Source organism: Hypanus sabinus, chromosome 28 (genome assembly GCF_030144855.1).
Source record: "Hypanus sabinus isolate sHypSab1 chromosome 28, sHypSab1.hap1, whole genome shotgun sequence".
Taxonomy (NCBI): domain Eukaryota; kingdom Metazoa; phylum Chordata; class Chondrichthyes; order Myliobatiformes; family Dasyatidae; genus Hypanus; species Hypanus sabinus.
The window spans coordinates 22,950,428-22,968,153 of NC_082733.1; positions in this window are offsets into that span (position 1 = coordinate 22,950,428).

The following is a 17,726-nucleotide window of genomic DNA, read 5'->3' on the forward strand; positions in this document are numbered from 1 at the left end:
ATTCTGTGGTGGACCCATGAACTGGTCTAATATACCAATGCTACTCACTCTTGGGAAATAAATCCTGCTGGGGCAGGTTTGGTGTTAGTCTATTTATCGTCTTGTTTTCCCTCCTGCTCTCAATTACCACAGTCTTATTATCGATAACCTTAGAAGTTGACATCCAGGAACTAGGATCAGAACTATTTTTATGGAATCTAATTTCTTGGACCCAGACCCCCTTTTGTGGTCTTCAAACTGTCCTATCAGGTTTCTTTGCTTTCTCTTGGATTCCCATACACTCTCTCAATTCTTTGAGGAGAGTTGTGTCGGGTGTAGGCAATGTGTTAGTGTTCAGGGGTATGGTTGAGTTGAATTCTTCTCTGATCTTCGCAACTTGCTTGCAAACGTATTGTCACCATGTGAGGAGACATTGTCAGTGCACTGTTTGATTGTGATGTGTCGTCCGAAAGCTTGGTCTCTATATTCTTTTCACTCAGCTGATTGGTTGTCATTTTGGAACTCCATTGTGATGTGTGGTGGAAACTCATGTCTGATTGGCTGTGTGGTGAAGTTCATGTATTGCAGTCTAGAATTTTGTCTGCATTGGTTCATAAATAAGATCGAGGTCTATGAATTGTTTACAGAATTGTTTGGGGAAAATCACACTTCTCTGTCTAGTCTGCATCCTACTCTGTTCAATGGTTCCACTCCTAAGACTCTGTGAAGTCCAATACATAACCTGTACCACCATGGATTATCTCTCATATAACTGTTTAGCTATCCCTTGCCTCTTTACCTATTCCTCTGGTTCATCCTCAGCCCTGGAAAGTGAAGAGCAGGGACTGATTTGATCATTTTATCCTTGCTCCTGTCCTTTTCCCAGTCCTGATCACTAATATTGCCGATGGGTATGCATGTTTCTCACCTGGTCTTGAGGGTATCTTTTGCAAGTAATTGATTGGTCTAATAACACAATCCCATCTAAAGGTGAATCGATAAACAATATTTTTCACTTACGCATTTGGTTATTACATACTAACATGGGCAGTTTGTGTATATATGAATCATAAAATTTTATATTCATACTTTGTAAGTGTGCTGTTCATTGCCATTGGTGGCATTATACTATCATAGTTTACACCTTAGTCTTTTAAAACTATCTATCCTACTGTATTTTCATGTATTATGCATACAATCATAAAAGACCTACCAGGAGGATGGGACCCAGAGCGATAGAGCAGCGCATGGAGAAAAGCCACATCTAACATATAGAGAGGCTTTGAGGAAAGAGAAGCAGAATAAAGGGTGTAAAGGTAGTGAAGTAGAAGGGCTAAAGTGTGTGTACTTCAATGCAAGAAGCATCAGGAACAAAGGTGATGAAATGAGAGCTTGGATACATACATGGAATTATGATGTAGTGACCATTACGGAGACTTGGCTGGCACCAGGGCAAGAATGGATTCTTAATATTCCTGGATTTTACTGCTTTAAAAAGGATAGAGAAGGGGGAAAAAGGGGAGGAGGGTGGCATTACTAGTCAGGGATACTATTACATCTGCAGAAAGGGTGGGTAATGTAGCAGGATCCTCCTTTGAGTCAGTATGGGTGGAAGTCAGGAACAGGAAGGGAGCAGTTACTCTATTGGGGGTATTCTATATGCCCCCTGGTAGCAGCAGAGATACCGAGGAGCAGATTGGGAGGCAGATTTTGGAAAAATGCAAAAATAACAGCCTTGTTATCATTGGTGACTTTAACTTCCCTAATATTGATTGGCACTTGATTAGTTCCAAGGGTTTAGATGGGGCAGAGTTTGTTAAGTGTGTCCAGGATGGATTCCTGTCACAATATGTTGACAGGCCGATGAGGGGGAATGCCATTCTAGATCTAGTATTAGGTAAAAACCGGGTCAGGTCACAGATCTCTCAGTGGGTGAGCATCTGGGGTGATCACTGCTCCCTGGCCTTTAGCATTATCATGGAAAAGGATAGATCAGAGAGGACAGGAATTTTTTTAACTGGGGAGGGCAAATTATGAGGGCTATAAGGCTAGAACTTGTGGGTGTGAATTGCGATGATGTTTTTGCAGGGAAATGTATTATGGACATGTGGTTGATGTTCAAGGTTCTCTTGCAAGATGTTATGAATGGTAGGGTGAAGGAACCATGGGTGACAAGTGAAATGGAAAATCTAGTCAGGTGGAAGAAGGCAGCATACATGAGGTTCAGTAAGCAAGGATCAGATGGGTCTATTGAGGAATATAGGATAGCAAGAAAGGAGCTTAAGAAGGGGCTGAGAAGAGCAAGAAGGGGGCATGAGAAGACCTTGGTGAGAAGGGTAAAGGAAAACCCCAAGGCATTCTTCAATTATGTGAAGAACAAAAGGATAACAGGAGTGAAGGTAGGACTGATTAGAGATAAAGGTGAGAAGATGTGCCTGGAAGTGCGCAAGGTCCTCAATGAATACTTCTCTTCGCTATTCACCAATGGTGAGGTTGATGTTCTGGAGCATGTTGATATTAAGCGAGAGGAGGTATTGGAGCTGTTAAAATACATTAGGATGGATATGACCCCGGGGCCTGACGGAATATTCCCCAGGCTGCTCCACGAGGCGAAGGAAGAGATTGCTGAGCCTCTGGCTAGGATCTTTATGTTATCGTTGTCCATGGGAATGGTACCAGAGGATTGGAGGAAGGCGAATGTTCTTCCCTTGTTCAAAAACAGTAGTAGGGATAGTCCGGGTAATTATAGACCAGTGAGCCTTACGTCTGTGGTGGGAAAGCTGTTGGAAAAGATTCTTAGAGATAGGATCTATGGGCATTTAGAGAATCATGGTCTGATCAGGGACAGTCAGCACGGCTTTGTGAAGGGCAGATCATATCTAACAAGCCTGATAGAGTTCTTTGAGGAGGTGACCAGGTATATAGATGAGGGTAGTGCAGTGGATGTGATCTACATGGATTTTAGTTAAGTATTTGACAAGGTTCCACACGGTAGGCTTATTCAGAAAGTCAGAAGGCATAGGATCCAGGGAAGTTTGGCCAGGTGGATTCAGAATTGGCTTGCCTGCAGAAGGCAGAGGGTCGTGGTGGAGGGAGTACATTCAGATTGGAGGGTTGTGACTAGTGGTGTCCCACAAGGATCTGTTCTGGGACCTCTACTTTTCGTGACTTTGGTTAATGACCTGGATATGGGCATAGAAGGGTGGGTTGGCAAGTTTGCAGCTGACACAAAAGTTGGTGGTGTTGTAAATATTGTAGAGGATTGTCAAAGATTGCAGAGAGACATAAATAGGTTGCAGAAGTGGGCTGAGAAGTGGCAGATGGAATTCAACACAAAAAAGTATGAGGTGGTACACTTTGGAAGGACAAACTCCAAGACAGAGTACAAAGTAAATGGCAGGATACTTGGTAGTGTGGAGGAGCAGAGGGATCTGGAGGTACATGTCCACAGATCCCTGAAAGTTGCCTCGCAGGTAGATAGGGTAGTTAAGAAAGCTTATGGAGTGTTAGTTTTCATAAGTCAAGGGATAGAGTTTAAGAGTTGCGATGTCATGATGCAGCTCTATAAAACTCTGGTTAGGTCACACTTGGAGTACTGTGTCCAGTTCTGGTTGCCTCACTATAGGAAGGATGTGGAAGCATTGGAAAGGGTACAGAGGAGAATTACCAGGATGCTGCCTGGTTTCAAGAGTATGGATTATGATCAGAGATTAAGGGAGCTAAGGCTTTACTTTTTGGAGAGAAGAAGGATAAGAGGAGATCTGATAGAGATGTACAAGATATTAAGAGGAATAGACAGAGTGGACAGCCAGCGCCTCTTCCTTAGGGCACCACTGCTCAGTACAAGCGGACATGGCTTTAAGGTAAGGGGAGGGAAGTTCAAGGGGGATATTAGAGGAAGGTTTTTACTCAGAGAGTGGTTGATGCGTGGAATGCACTGCCTGAGTCAGTGGTGGAGGCAGTGAAGTTTAAGAGACTACTTGACACATATGTACAGGGTTTATATGGGATGCAGGATTTGAGGGCCGGCACAACATTATGGGCTGAAGGGCCTGTAATATGCTGTATTATTCTATGTTCTATGTTCTTTGAGGAGAAAGGTAACTACCCCTGAGGACTGCTATAACCCTGATAACCTTTTCACCCATTTCTGCTGTGATTACTTTGGAAACAACAATGCAATTGCAGGGCCTCCAAAGTCTACAATTGAATAGTTATATAATCACAAGCTGGAACTCTTTGAATGTGTTTTACTTAGTACTTGGATGTAAGCATATATTGCATATGTGGTCCAATCACAAACAAGAAAAACTCTGAAGATGCTGGAAATCCAAGCAACACACACAAAATGCTAAAGGAATGCAACAGGCCAGACGGCATCTATGGAAAAGAGTACATTCAATGTTTCAGTCTGAGACTTTTCATCAGGACTGGAAAAAAAAATATTGACAATACTCTTTTCTATAGATGCTGCCTGGTCTGCTGAGTTCCTCCATCATTTAGTGTCTGTTTATTACATATGTGGTACTCCTACAATGCCACAAGTAGGACCACTCAGTTTTTTAAAACTGCTATTCATGTTATTTTTAATGTTATTAGAATAATTTATATATTTGGTTAATAAAAATCCCATGGCTTGACTGAACAGACTGAGAAGCCTTGCTCAGTTTAAGTTTTCTGGAAAAACACAAAAGTTGGGAAGGGGTGTCAATTCTTCTCAGTTAGGCCCAATTCTTAAAGTAAGGGGGAAAGCATTAAATAGTTATCCTAGAATCCAAAATCACCAAAGTGGTAAGAAATTTATGCAGATAGAATGTTAAGTAACAGCATACCAGTGGGTGTGTTGGCGCATGGCCAAGTGGTTAAGGTGTTTGTCTAGTGATTTGAAGGTCACTAGTTTGAGCTTTGGCTGAGGCTGCATGCATGTCCTTGAGCAAGGCTCTTAACCACACATTGCTCTGCGACGACACCGGTGCCAAGCTGGGTGGGTCCTAATGCCCTTCCCTTGGACAACATCGGTGGTGTGGAGAGGGGAGACTTGCAGCATGGGCAACTGCTGGTCTTCCATAAAAAAAACTTTCCAAGGCACAAATCCATGGTCTATTGAGACTAACGGAGACCTACGCACTACACACCAGTGGGTGATTACTTTCATGGGAGGGACATAACCAAATCCTATGTTCTGACTCCTTTTTCTGGGAGCTTAGAATTAAAGGTATAGCAGAATCCTTAACAGGATAACTGTACTCTTACTTTCTGTTGTAAATTTTTAATTATATTGTGAAATCGGACAACTGAAGGATATAATTTTCTATAACTAAATTGTGAGATTAATCTTTAGGCAAAAGAAGAATCAATCCACAATCAGTAACTTGTTCACAAGACTTATTTTCAGAAATCCTGAGTTGTGCATCACATCAAAAGCAATGAACTATCTTCTGCTTAGTGAAAGGCATTGCTGGCTGACCAGATGAAATAACGGCAACAGAGACCGTGATTCAAACTTGAATCAATGAAATGCCAGAACTGTTTATAAAGATGGACTAAATCGGCATTGATGTGTATTTGTTGTGTGCTTATGGGAAATTATAACGGTGACATTCCTTTGAGGTTTGGGAAATGTGCGCAGCTGAGATTGTGCAAGCTAACATACAGAAAATCACAGAGAAGCACTAACATTGGGAAGTACTCAATGAGTTATTCGAGCTTCAATTGAGGTGAGCTGTTGTAGAACTGGCGACCTACTAGACCCGTTGCAGGAATGATAATCTGGTCCCAAGAGGAGTCTGGATCTCAAAGCTGGTGTCCATAGAAAGAAGCTGGGTTAGAAATCTTTGCTTATCAAGAGGGGGTTTTGATGGATCTCCTAGACCTCATTCTCATGTGTTTGTAAAGCCCACTTTTCAACATAGCCGCCGCCATTTGTAAGGTCAAACAGATGTAGGTAAACTGTCAACTAATATTGCTTTATTTAGTTCCTGGTCATAAATGGGAGTCAGTTTTCAGTTCATAAAACATAAATGGCAAACAGTAATTTTAAAGTTAAAGCAAAATGTTGGCTGTAGAGTAGCTCTGCAGAAGATCCATCTGTGAGAATAAGTTGGAGTTCACTGCACCTGACTTATTGCTGCTTGAGACTGCACTGTAAGTCAATGGGTTGTTTCATTTGGCTTGTTACAAAACAGACAAGCTGACTAAGTTGCTTACTTCAAGAAAGCTTGCAGATCAGATGGATATTATTACTTAGCATATTGATTACAGATGTGTTTATAGTTGGGAGTTAGCTTTATACCATTAATTGACAACTATGCCTCCAAGATGATCTTAGACCATTAGAAGAATTGTTATACATGTGCGAAGTCACCCAAGTGAAAGAATAAGCATAATGCAGAGAGCAGTTCAGGCTTGTTAGGAATGGGGTAAGAAACATTAAGAAACATGGAAGAAACACAGGGTGAACTAGAATCCATTCCTCTGGCTTTGGTTTCTGTGATGGACAGTTTGTTCATCTCATGTGAAGTTACATGGGTATATGTTTCAGAGGAATACTTCAAAGAGATATTTTTCCTCTTTATCCTTTAGCTCCGTCTGCTCCAGGATTAAATGGACTATCCATCAAAGCCTAGCTAATTACCTTCTCACGCAGAGCAGATGGGGGACCGCTTCGTCGAGCACCTACGCTCCGTCTGCCTCAACAGACAGGATCTCCCAGTTGCCACTCACTTCAACTCTCCCTCTCATTCCCATTCGGATATGTCTATACATGGCCTCCTCTACTGCCATGATGAGGCCAAACTTCGGTTGGAGGAACAACATCTCATCTACTGTCTGGGTAGTCTCCAGCCCCTTGGTATGAACATTGAATTCTCCAACTTCTGGTAATTCCTTCCCTCTCCCTTCCCCATCCCACCTCTACTCTGTCTCCTCTTCTAGCTGCCTATCACCTCTCATGACTCTGCCTTCTTCTACTACCCATAGTGCTTTCCCCTTAGATTCCTTCTTCACCTCTCCTGCCTATCCCCTCCCTGTTTCCCCTCCCCCACCCCTTGATCTTTCCTCTGATTGGTTTTTCACCCTCTCCCCACCTTCTTTATAGGGCCCCTGCCCCCTTCTTCTTCAGTCCTAATGAAGGGTTTCGACCCGAAACATTGACTGCTTCTTTCAATGGATGCTGCCTGACCTGCTGAGTTCATCCAGCATTTTTGTACGTCTTGAAATTCCAGGTCAGTGGCCATTCTTTAGAAAGGAGAAAAGATGAATAGTCACCTTTGCAATACCACTTCAGAGGAGAAAGGAAGGAATCCATAACTGAGATATTGGAAGGCATATGCAAGCTAGAAGAGAATTAACATACATTGGTTAAGATTACGTTACTGGGTTAGTAAGAGTACTAGCAAATACCATGGATTTGAGCATTCTCCATGTTCTTTGCTGTAAGCACAGCAAATTTTCCTTTCGTGCTAAATTAGTTTTTTTTTAAGTTCCCAGCAGTGTCATTATATTTGAAAGTTTCTTGATTTGAAAGGATCTTGCTTTGGCCATTTGATGGTTGGCTGAAGTCATTATCATTGGTTCTACAATTGTTCCCATTATTTCCTAAACTAGTTTTGTTCCACACTGCCCTGAAGGCTCACAGCGTTTGTTTTTTTAAGCACTCTTTGTGCGATCACTTGTTTCAGCACTTAATCTGCCTTGCCCTGCATCTGATTGCAAACTTTCTCTTTTCTTTTATCTTCTTCCTTTCTCTTTTACTCAGCATCTCAAAAACATAAGAGCAAAAGAACAGAAGAAAATTGGAGCAGGAACAGACAGCTCTCCCTCTGGGACTTGCTATGCTATTCAATACAATCATGGCTGATCAGTTCCACGCCTCATTTCCTGTGTCACACACAAAATGCTGGTGGAATGCAGCAGGCCAGGCAGCATCGATAGGAAGAAGCACTGTCGGCGTTTCGGGCCGAGACCCTTCATCAGGACTAACTGAAATATAAGGTGCTGTTCCTCCAACCTGAGTGTGGCTTCATCTTGACAGTAGAGGAGCTGTCAGATGAGGCCACACTCAGGTTAGAGGAACAACACCTTATATACTGTTTGGGTAGTTTCCAACCTGATGGCGTGAACATTGACTTCTCTAACTTCTGTTAATGCCCTTCCTCTCCTTCTTACCCCATCCCTGATTTATTTATTTCCCCTTTTTTTTCTCTCTCTACCCATCACTTTTTGCCTGTTCTCCATCTCCCTGTGGTGCTACCCTCCCCCGTTCTTTCTCCCTAGGCCTCCCGTCCCATAATCCTTTCTGTTCTCCAGCTCTGTATTCCTTTTGCCAATCACCTTTCCAGCTCTTGGCTTCACCCCACCCCTTCCGGTCTTCTCCTATCATTTTGGATTTCCCCCTCCCTCTCCTACTTTTAAATCTCTTACTATCTTTTATTTCAGTTAGTCCTGACGAAGGGTCTCGGCCCGAAACGTCAACAGTGTTTCTCCCTATAGATGCTGCCTGGCCTGCTGTTTTCCATCAGTATTTTGTGTGTGTTGCTTGAATTCCCAGCATCTGCAGATTTCCCCGTGTTCTCAATTCCTGTGTGTCAGTTTCCCTAGAGCCCTCAATTACCTGTTCACTCAGAAATATAACTATTTCATCTTTAAATGCCTCTAAAATCTAGCTCCTCACTCACCAGGTACAGACTTCCAGAGATTCATCACCTTCTATGAGAAAAAATTCTTTTGAAGAAGTTTGTGAGCCTCAATAATAATTTAACACTCATAAATTATTTGTCTTCTACCTCATAGATAGCACTATTTTAATTCTTTATTCTGCAACTTGTGCCAGTCACTTTTCACTAATCTGGTTTACAAGCCCCCATAGATAAGGCACGTTGTTCATTGTCTGGAAGACGATGTCTAAAGACATTTAGGCTTCACAGAGAAATAGTAACGAACAAGAGCATATTGTCCATTGTTTGGAAAGAGATTCCCCACCAAATATTAATGATGTACAAGACACATAGTCCTCAAACAATATGTAAACCTCCACAAGGATATACTGCAATATAGGGGCAAACATTCAGCAAGTTAAACCTGCTTTCAACACTCCTTAATAGATCAGCATGTTTGATTGCTTCTGTGTTCAGAAGGGCTACAAGGAGAGATTAACAAATCTTCTGATCACCTCTGCTGCACCAAAGTCAACCTTAAAGTATTTCATTGGCTTCACACATGGAAGAGATAGACAAATGAAACAGAAAGAGCAGCATCAACATATAGCAATATATTCCTATTTGTCAGCACACAGTTCTAGACAACTGCAATATCATAATGCAATGACTCAAGCTAGGAAGTTGTTACCTGCTGTGTGTAATGTGACCCAGTTGACTGACAGATCATTGTATAGTGTCTGGAAAGGTGCCTGGAAGGAGCCTGTAGAGCTGAAGCTATTATCTGCTGTCACTTTCGTGGCTATTGCCAACACAGTGGAAATGAAAGAATTAAATTGTAAATCTCTCCACAGCTCCTCTCATGAGTCCATTACTATTTCTCTGTGAAACCTAAATGTCTTCAGACATTGTCTTTCAGTAACTCACAGGTAATTCCAGCTCAGACAGTAATTGACTGGAAGGTATTGTTGTGTTAGGCTTTTTGTTCTCCTTAAGTTGAACCTGCTGATGAAGAAGAGTCAATTGCCAAAAAAAAAAATCATTTGTAGAGTTAAAGCACAGTTCCTCTGTTTACTTTCTCTACTTCAATCACCACATTCGGGCTGCAATTTTAGATCACGAGCCAAGTGCAATGACACAGATATGCTTTTAGTTGGCAGTGCTTCCATATAAGAGAACAACGCAACTCCTCCTGCTTGAATTTCATGCATCCATGCAGCATATGTACACTGCGCCTGCCTTTAAGATAACCTGGTGTTGTGGCTAAAAATGTTGAGAAAGAGGCAGGGTGGAGAGGGAGGGAGTGAGGGAGCTTCACTCTGCAATCTGGGGATGTCTGCCAAGTGAAAAGACCCTCCAGCAATGAGGCCTGCAATGAGGTCTCTAATCAAGTGAGGTTAGCAAGAGAAAGACTATCCTGTGCACCGGTAGTAAAACCACCCCATCCTCTCCTGAAATATAGGACAATGTCAGAGGGAGCACATTTGCATCAAGGTGCACAATGTGGGGGCTCTAAGGTGACAACTTGCCCCTCAAACATTCTGTTTCTGATTAACGCCCTCAGACATGCAGATCAAGTAAGCCTAGGATGCCATCATGCCTCCAGTTTGCGCTTCAGCCCAAGGGTGTGAAGATCACCAGTTGGACAATGAGGGTGGCTTTTTTGGCACAGACTCTAATGAGGGTGGAAGGGAGGACATTAGGACATTATTAAGCTCAACAGAACCATACAATGAAATGAGTGGACAGACTTCTGTGGTGAATTTTATGCCTTCTATTATTGTGTCCCACATTATTAGCTTAATCTTGGATTCAGATATTGCTTGCCAATGAATGCTTGGAGATTGAAGGTCCCCTAAAATCATGAAAGCTAAACAACTAAGGAACATTCTGATTCCGCTTTTTATGGAAGCACATCTATTTGAGTATTTAAGAGAGCCATACTGAGGACACATTGAATGAGCATCAGCCTGTTCCATTCACATTGCCACAGTGGCTCAAAGCATCATAATACTTGAAAATCCAGTGGCAGATTGGCTACTGTTGGCATTTTCTCATTTTCCAGACCTGCTCTTAAGGGCCAATGAGTCCAAGGCTTTACTTGCTTATGGATTGCAGGATATGGAGGTCAATGAAATGGTGACAAATCTGCATAGAGGAGAAAGGCTGAACGGTACCACAACAATGACCTCTCACACAATGCCAGTAAAAGGAAAGAACTTTCCCTTTTAAAGATCAGCCAAAACATATCCCTCCACCTATATTCATATTGTCTGCAAACTTTGCAACAAAGCTGTCAATTCCATCATACAAATCATAAAATGAATCAATCCCAATATTGACCCCTGTGGACTACCACTAGTCACCAGCAGCCAGTCAGAAAAGGCTTTCTTTATTCCCACCCTTTGCCTCCTGCCGATCAGCCACTGCTTTATCCATGCTAGAATCTTTCCTGTAATACCATGGGCTCATAGCTTGTTAAGCAGCCTCATGTGTGGCACCTTGTCAAAGGCCTCCTGAAAATCCAAGTACACAACATTAACCGATTCTCCTTTGTCTACTCTGCTTGTTATTTCTTCAGAAAATTCCAACAGATTTGTTAGGCAAGATTTTCCCTTGAGGAAACCATGCTGACAATGGCCTATTTTATCATGTGCCTCCAAGTACCCTGAGACCTCGTCCTTAATAATCGACTCCAACAACTTCCCAACCACTGAGGTCAGACATAATTAATTTATAGTTTATTTTCTTTTGCGTCTCACCCTTCTTGAAGAGCGGAGTGACATTTTCAATTTTCCAGTCTTCCAGAAACATTCCAGAATCTAGGACTTCTTGAAAGATCATTACTAATACCTCCACTATCTCTTCAGCTACCTCTTTCAGAGCTCTGGGGTGTACACCATGTAGTCCAGGTGACTTATCTGCCTTCAGACCTTTCAGTTTCCCAATAACCTTCTTCTCTAATTACGCTAACTTTACATGCTTCATACTCCCTGACACCTGGAACTTCCACCATACTGTTAGTGTCTTCCACAGTGAAGATTGATACACAATATTTATTCACTTCATCAGCTACTTCATTGTCCCCATTTCTACCTCTCCAGCATCATTTTCCAGTGATGTAATATCTCCTCGCACCTCTCTTTTGCACTTTATGTATCTGAAGAAACTTTTAGTATCCTCTTTAATACTATTGGCTAGCTTAGTTTTGTATTCAATCTTACCTTCTTAGTGACATTTTTAGTTGCCTTATGTTGCTTTTTAAAAGCTTCCCAGTCCTCTAGCAGTCCCCTTAATTTTTGCTCTATTATATGCCCTCTCTTTGGCTTTTACATTGGCTTTGACTTCACTTGTTAGCCATGGTGTTGTCATTTTTCCTTTAGATAATTCTATCTCTTTGCTATGTATCTACCCCGTGCTTGCTGAAATGCTTCCAAAAATTCTAGCCATTGCTGCTCTGCCACCATCCCTGCCAGTGTTCTTTTCCAACTCCACCCTCATGTCTCTGAAATTCCCTCTACTCTATTTTAATACTGATATATCCAACTTTAGCTTCTCCTTCTCAAATTTCAGGGTGAATTCAATCATTGTTATGATCAATTGCCCTAAGGGATTCTTGGCCATTAAACTCCCAGCTATAATTGTTCAGCCATGATCATATCTGCCAATCTGCAACTGTGCTGAAAGTTTACCTACCTATTCTGTATATTGCCCGCATTCTGATACAACACTTTCAGTCCTGTATTGACCCTTTTCTATTTTGTCGCACCATGCTCAAACTTTTGACTCCTACCTATGTCTGAGGTCTCACTAACGTCTGCCGCCACAATCTCACCACTAACTGTTCTGGCACTCTGGTTCCCATTCCCTTGCAACTCTAGTCGAAGCCCCACAATGCACCATTAACAAACCTTCCTGCTAAAATATTAGTCCCCCTCCAATGTAAATCATCCCTTTTGTACAGGTCCCACCTTCCCTGGAAGAGAGCCCATTGATCCAAAAATCTTATTTCCTCCGCCCCCCCCCCCCCCACACTAACTCCTTAGCCACATATTAAACTGTATAATCTTCCTAGTTCTAGCCTCACTGGCACATAGCATGGGAAGCAGCCCTGAGATCACAACCCTGGAGGCCCTGCCCTTTAACTTAGCACCTAACTCCCTGAACTCCCAATGCAGAACCTTGACACTCGTCCAACCCATGTCACTGGTACCTACATAAACCATGACTTCTGACTGTTCACCGTCCAACTTAAGAATGCTGAGGACTTAATCTGAGGTATCTCAGAAGCTGGCACCTGGGAGGCAATATCCCATCCAGGAATCTCATTCTTGCCCACTGAATCTGCTGTCCATTCCCCAACTAACAAATACCCCGTCATCCTTCCCATCTGAGTCACAGAGGCAGACTCACTGCTAGAGACCTAAGCACTGTGACTTTCATCTGTTAGGTCATCACCCGACAGTATCCAAAGTGATATACTTGTTGTTGAGAGGGATAGTCACTGGGGTACTCAGCACTGGCTCTTTAACCCCTTTCACCTTCCTGACTGTCAGCTAGTTTTCTGTGTCCTGCACTTTGGGTGGAACTACCATTCTACGTCCTATATATCACCCCTTCAGTCTCCCAAATGATCTGGAGTTCATCCAATTCCAGCTCCAACTCCTTAGCATGGTTTGTTAAAAGCTGCAGCTGGATGCCCTCCTCACAGTTGTAGTGGTCAGGGATTCTGGGTGTCTCCCTGTTGTCCTACGTCCCGCAAGAGGAGCATTCCACTATCCTTCTGTCATCTCTACCTAGCTGAACAGATATAAAAGAAGAGAAGGAAAAAAACTTAAGCTTTTCTTTCCCTTGCTTTCTCTGAAGCCTCTCTTTGCTGAAGCTTCGAAGAGCTAAAGCCTTAAAGTCCCCCTTCTGACTCTGTCCACTCAGACGACAGCCACTGCACGTGCCACCCCCCCTTTCTTTGATTTGCTCTTACTAGTTAATTCCAAATGCCGACTTGCCTTTGGTCAAAGCTCTATATCTTAACAACACACACAAAATGCTGGTAGGTACTATCTTTCCTTTCGGCTAGTCCTGACGAAGGGTCTCGGCCCGAAACGTCAACAGTGCTTCTCCCGACAGGTGCTGCCTGGCCTGCTGTGTTCTACCAGCATTTTGTGTGTGTTGTTTGAATTTCCAGCATCTGCAGATTTCCTCGTGTTTGCTCTATATCTTAATCTCATTAAGGCTCAGTATGCAAAATCCACTGGAGATAAAAAGGAACAGATGATTTTGTCAATATCCTGTTAAATGTAGGACCTCTGCACTCTAGGTTAGTGCTGCAACAGTGAAAGCTGCCTCACCACCAGAAGCCTCATGAAAAATAATGTTAGCCTCTTAAAGATGAGGTGCCACCATCCTGACAGCACATTACGAGGCTCCCCAGTCAGGCTTTTAGATTACACCATTCTCTGTTGTTACTTTTATGACTGCCAACAATAAATTCAGCCCTTGCCCAGGGGATGAAAAGGAAGGTCATGTAGATTCAGCATTGGGCACAATAAATACCAGAACAAAACACAATGTTGGTGGGAGCCACACCCCCTGAACATGTAACCATTTTGTTGTTCACACATTCACTCTCTGTCCCATTCCAGTTTTCCACACAAACCATGGCCCAAACACAATTTGGAACTAAGGCATCCAATGCAGGACAATGGTTGGTAATTCACAATAATGACATCATCTACCTTCAACAAAATAATTACCAAATAATTTGTTTGAATTATGTCCATGGGGGATAAATATTTGACAAAATTTTAGGGAAACACCACCATGCCTTAAGTGCCTTCAGTTTAATGTCCTACCTGTAAGACAACACCTCTCATCTCTAGAGTTTAGCTCCTTAATTTGCACTTGGATGAACATTCTAATATGGACTGGAGCTAACTGGCTTTTATGAAACCTAATCTGAGCATCACTGCATCAGTTAATAAAGTGCAAAGTACATTTTATTATCAAAGTACATATATGTCACCATATACAACACTGAGATTCATTTTCCCGTGGGCATACTCAGCAAATCTATAGAATAGTAACAGGATCAATGAAGGATTAACCAGATTGCAGAAGACGACAAACTGAGCAAATGCAAATATAACTAAGTAGCAATAAATAACAAGAACATGAGATAATAAGATAAAGAGTCCTTAAAATGAGACCATTGGTTGTTGGAATATCTCAATGGAAGGGCACGTGAGTGGAGTTGCCCCCTTTTATTCAAGAGGCTGATGGTATTGGGATAATAACCGTTCCTGAATCTTGTGGTGCGAGTCCTTCTATCTGATGGCAGCAGCGAGAAAAAGTCTGGGCGGTGAGGATCTCTAATGATGGATGCTATTTAATAGCATTATCAATGATAACCTCCATTACTTTGTTGATGGTTATGAGTAGACCAATGGGAAAGTGATTAGCTGGATTGTATTTTTGAAGACAGTATAACTGGAAACATTTTTCATATTGCTGAGTAGTTATCCCTATATTAATAATAAGTACTTTATTGATCCCAAGTGGGAAATTATTTCATTACAGCAGCAACATTTTAAAACACACTTAGCAATAATAAATAATAATAATACTAACTAAAATAAGTACATAATAATATACACAATAATAATTCACTAATGTGCAATACTGTGCAATAATAATGTACAAAATAGTGAAACAGAGACCATTGTACTATGATGAGTGTTCTCTTGCCGCACAAGATGAACTGTTGTATAAGTTTATTGCACTTGATAGGAAAGATTTTCTGTAATGATCCTTGTGACAGCGGAGCTGAATGAGTCCGTTCGAAAGCGTGTTCCGCTGCATATTCAGTAGGTCATGGAGAGCTTGTGCCCGATTGTCCATAACTGACAACAGTTTGTTTAGTGAATTCCTCTTCGCCACTAATTCAAAAGAGTCCAAATTGTAGCCATGGATAGATCCAGCCTTTTTGATGAGTTTGTTTAGACTTTTTGCATCACCAGCACCGATGCTGCTCCCCCAACATGAAGCCGCAAAGAAGACCGCACTCGCTACAACAGACTGGTAAAAGATCTCCAACATCCTGCTACACACATTGAAGGATCTCAGCTTCCTTAGAAAATAGAGTCTGCTCATCCCCTTCTTGTAAACAGCCTTGGTGTTTGTTTTCCAGCCAAGTCTATTGCTGAGGTGAACACCCAAGTATTTGTACCCCTAATGTGTTTTTCCAGTCTGGTGACAGCAGCAGTTCATTCTGGAGCACAAGTCTGAGGAGATTTACTGATGCAAAATAGTAGGAGTCCAAAGCCAAGCCCTAAAGTCTCTGAGATTTTGGAGGTTCAACCAAAGTGAGGTGTAATTTATTTTGCTTTAGCTCAGAAACCTGCCACCAGGCAAGCTGCAGAAACTGCAGATCAACAGGAAATAGAATGGTAAGAAGGACAAAAGCACATAGAAGACAACTATAAAGAGTAGACATGAGGGTGATTAGGCTTTTTAATCTACCTTATCATCATTGGTAATGTAAGTACGGTTTGAACAGCACAACAACACAGCTAGTAGAGTTGCTACCTCACAGCTACTGGTTCACTGCTGTACATGTCGAGTTTACAAGGTTTTACTCTAACTACATGGATTTTCATCCACATCTCAAAAATGTATGGATTGGTGGATGAATTGCTGGGTGTAAAATTCCTCTAATCTATATATATGGGGGAAAATTGATGGGGAATGTATGAAAATAAAATGGATTGGGTAGGTAGGTGCACTAAAGTGTGGTTGGTGCAGAGATGTTACCATTGTATCTCTCTTTCTCTCTACTAGTTTTGGTCCAGATTCATCAATCATGGTTGCATAGTCACTGAAAAACTCTGCAACGAAAGGTATTAAGATGCAAACTGTGGCGAAATAAGGTTTCATTTTCATTACTTTTATTCACTCTGATGCTGATAGACCTGGTGTTTAGCGAATATCTCTGATTGCTCATGTAGATGTGCTGGGAAATACATTCTGTGACTGATGGAGGCCTGGTTATGAGTCACTGCATTGCTTGCCACAGTCCATAGAAATTTAAAAAGAACCGACTCATTAACAATTGGCCATCAGTTGTTTCTTCAGCCCACTGCAGAGATTCATGGCATGGAATTGAGTAAATATGAAATATATAATGTACCAAATGAGTAAACAACTTGAGGAAATTTTAGCAATGATGGGCCTCCTACTTTACTTTCTGTGTGGGATGTGGCAAGGCCTGCAATTAATGCTGATCTTTAATAGCCTTTGAGAAAACAGTGGCAAGCCATCTCTTCAATACCTCTGGCATAGGTGGTGTCACCAAAGAAAACAATTCCTAAATACAACGCAGTAAATTTCAATTTCATACAGAGTTCGCTTACTTACCATTATTGGGTTACAATGATGCCTGAACCAAATTTGCATCTACCTTTGTTAACACCTATTCTGTTTGGTAGTCCATTTGATTACCCACGTGCTTGAAAGCATAACTCCAAACAAAAGAAACCGAATCAGCAGCAAATTGGGGTGAAGATTCAGATGAACATCATGGTATGAAGATTAAAAAAGGAGAAACACAACACTGAAGTGGAGCCAACCAAAGTACATCAAGTTTTTTTCAGAGCCACTTGACTTTATCTCCATCTGAGCATTCAGGGAATCACTTGAGGCATGGATGGAAAAGATCTGATGGAAAATAGATAAAAGTTATCAGCATTCATCAGAAGAGCCATTTTGAAAACCTTGTTGATCAACATCCTTTCGTTATCAAACATGCTCTTAACTCCATTCAGCATTAGTCACTGAGATTCAGGCTTGGAATCCCTCCAATATAGAATAGTGCAAGTAACATTATTAAGTAAACACGGTACAACAAACTTTGCTAAACTATCTCATGAAATCCTTGCTGAAGTTGTCAAATGAATGAATAAGTCTTATGTTATACTTGTACACCATAATGTGGGCTTCTACATCCTTCCGCAGGAGTGAGATATACCAGTTAGTTAAGGGGTTTTGCAGCAACAACTTTGCACCCAACATCAGCAAGACCAAAGAGCTGATTGTGGA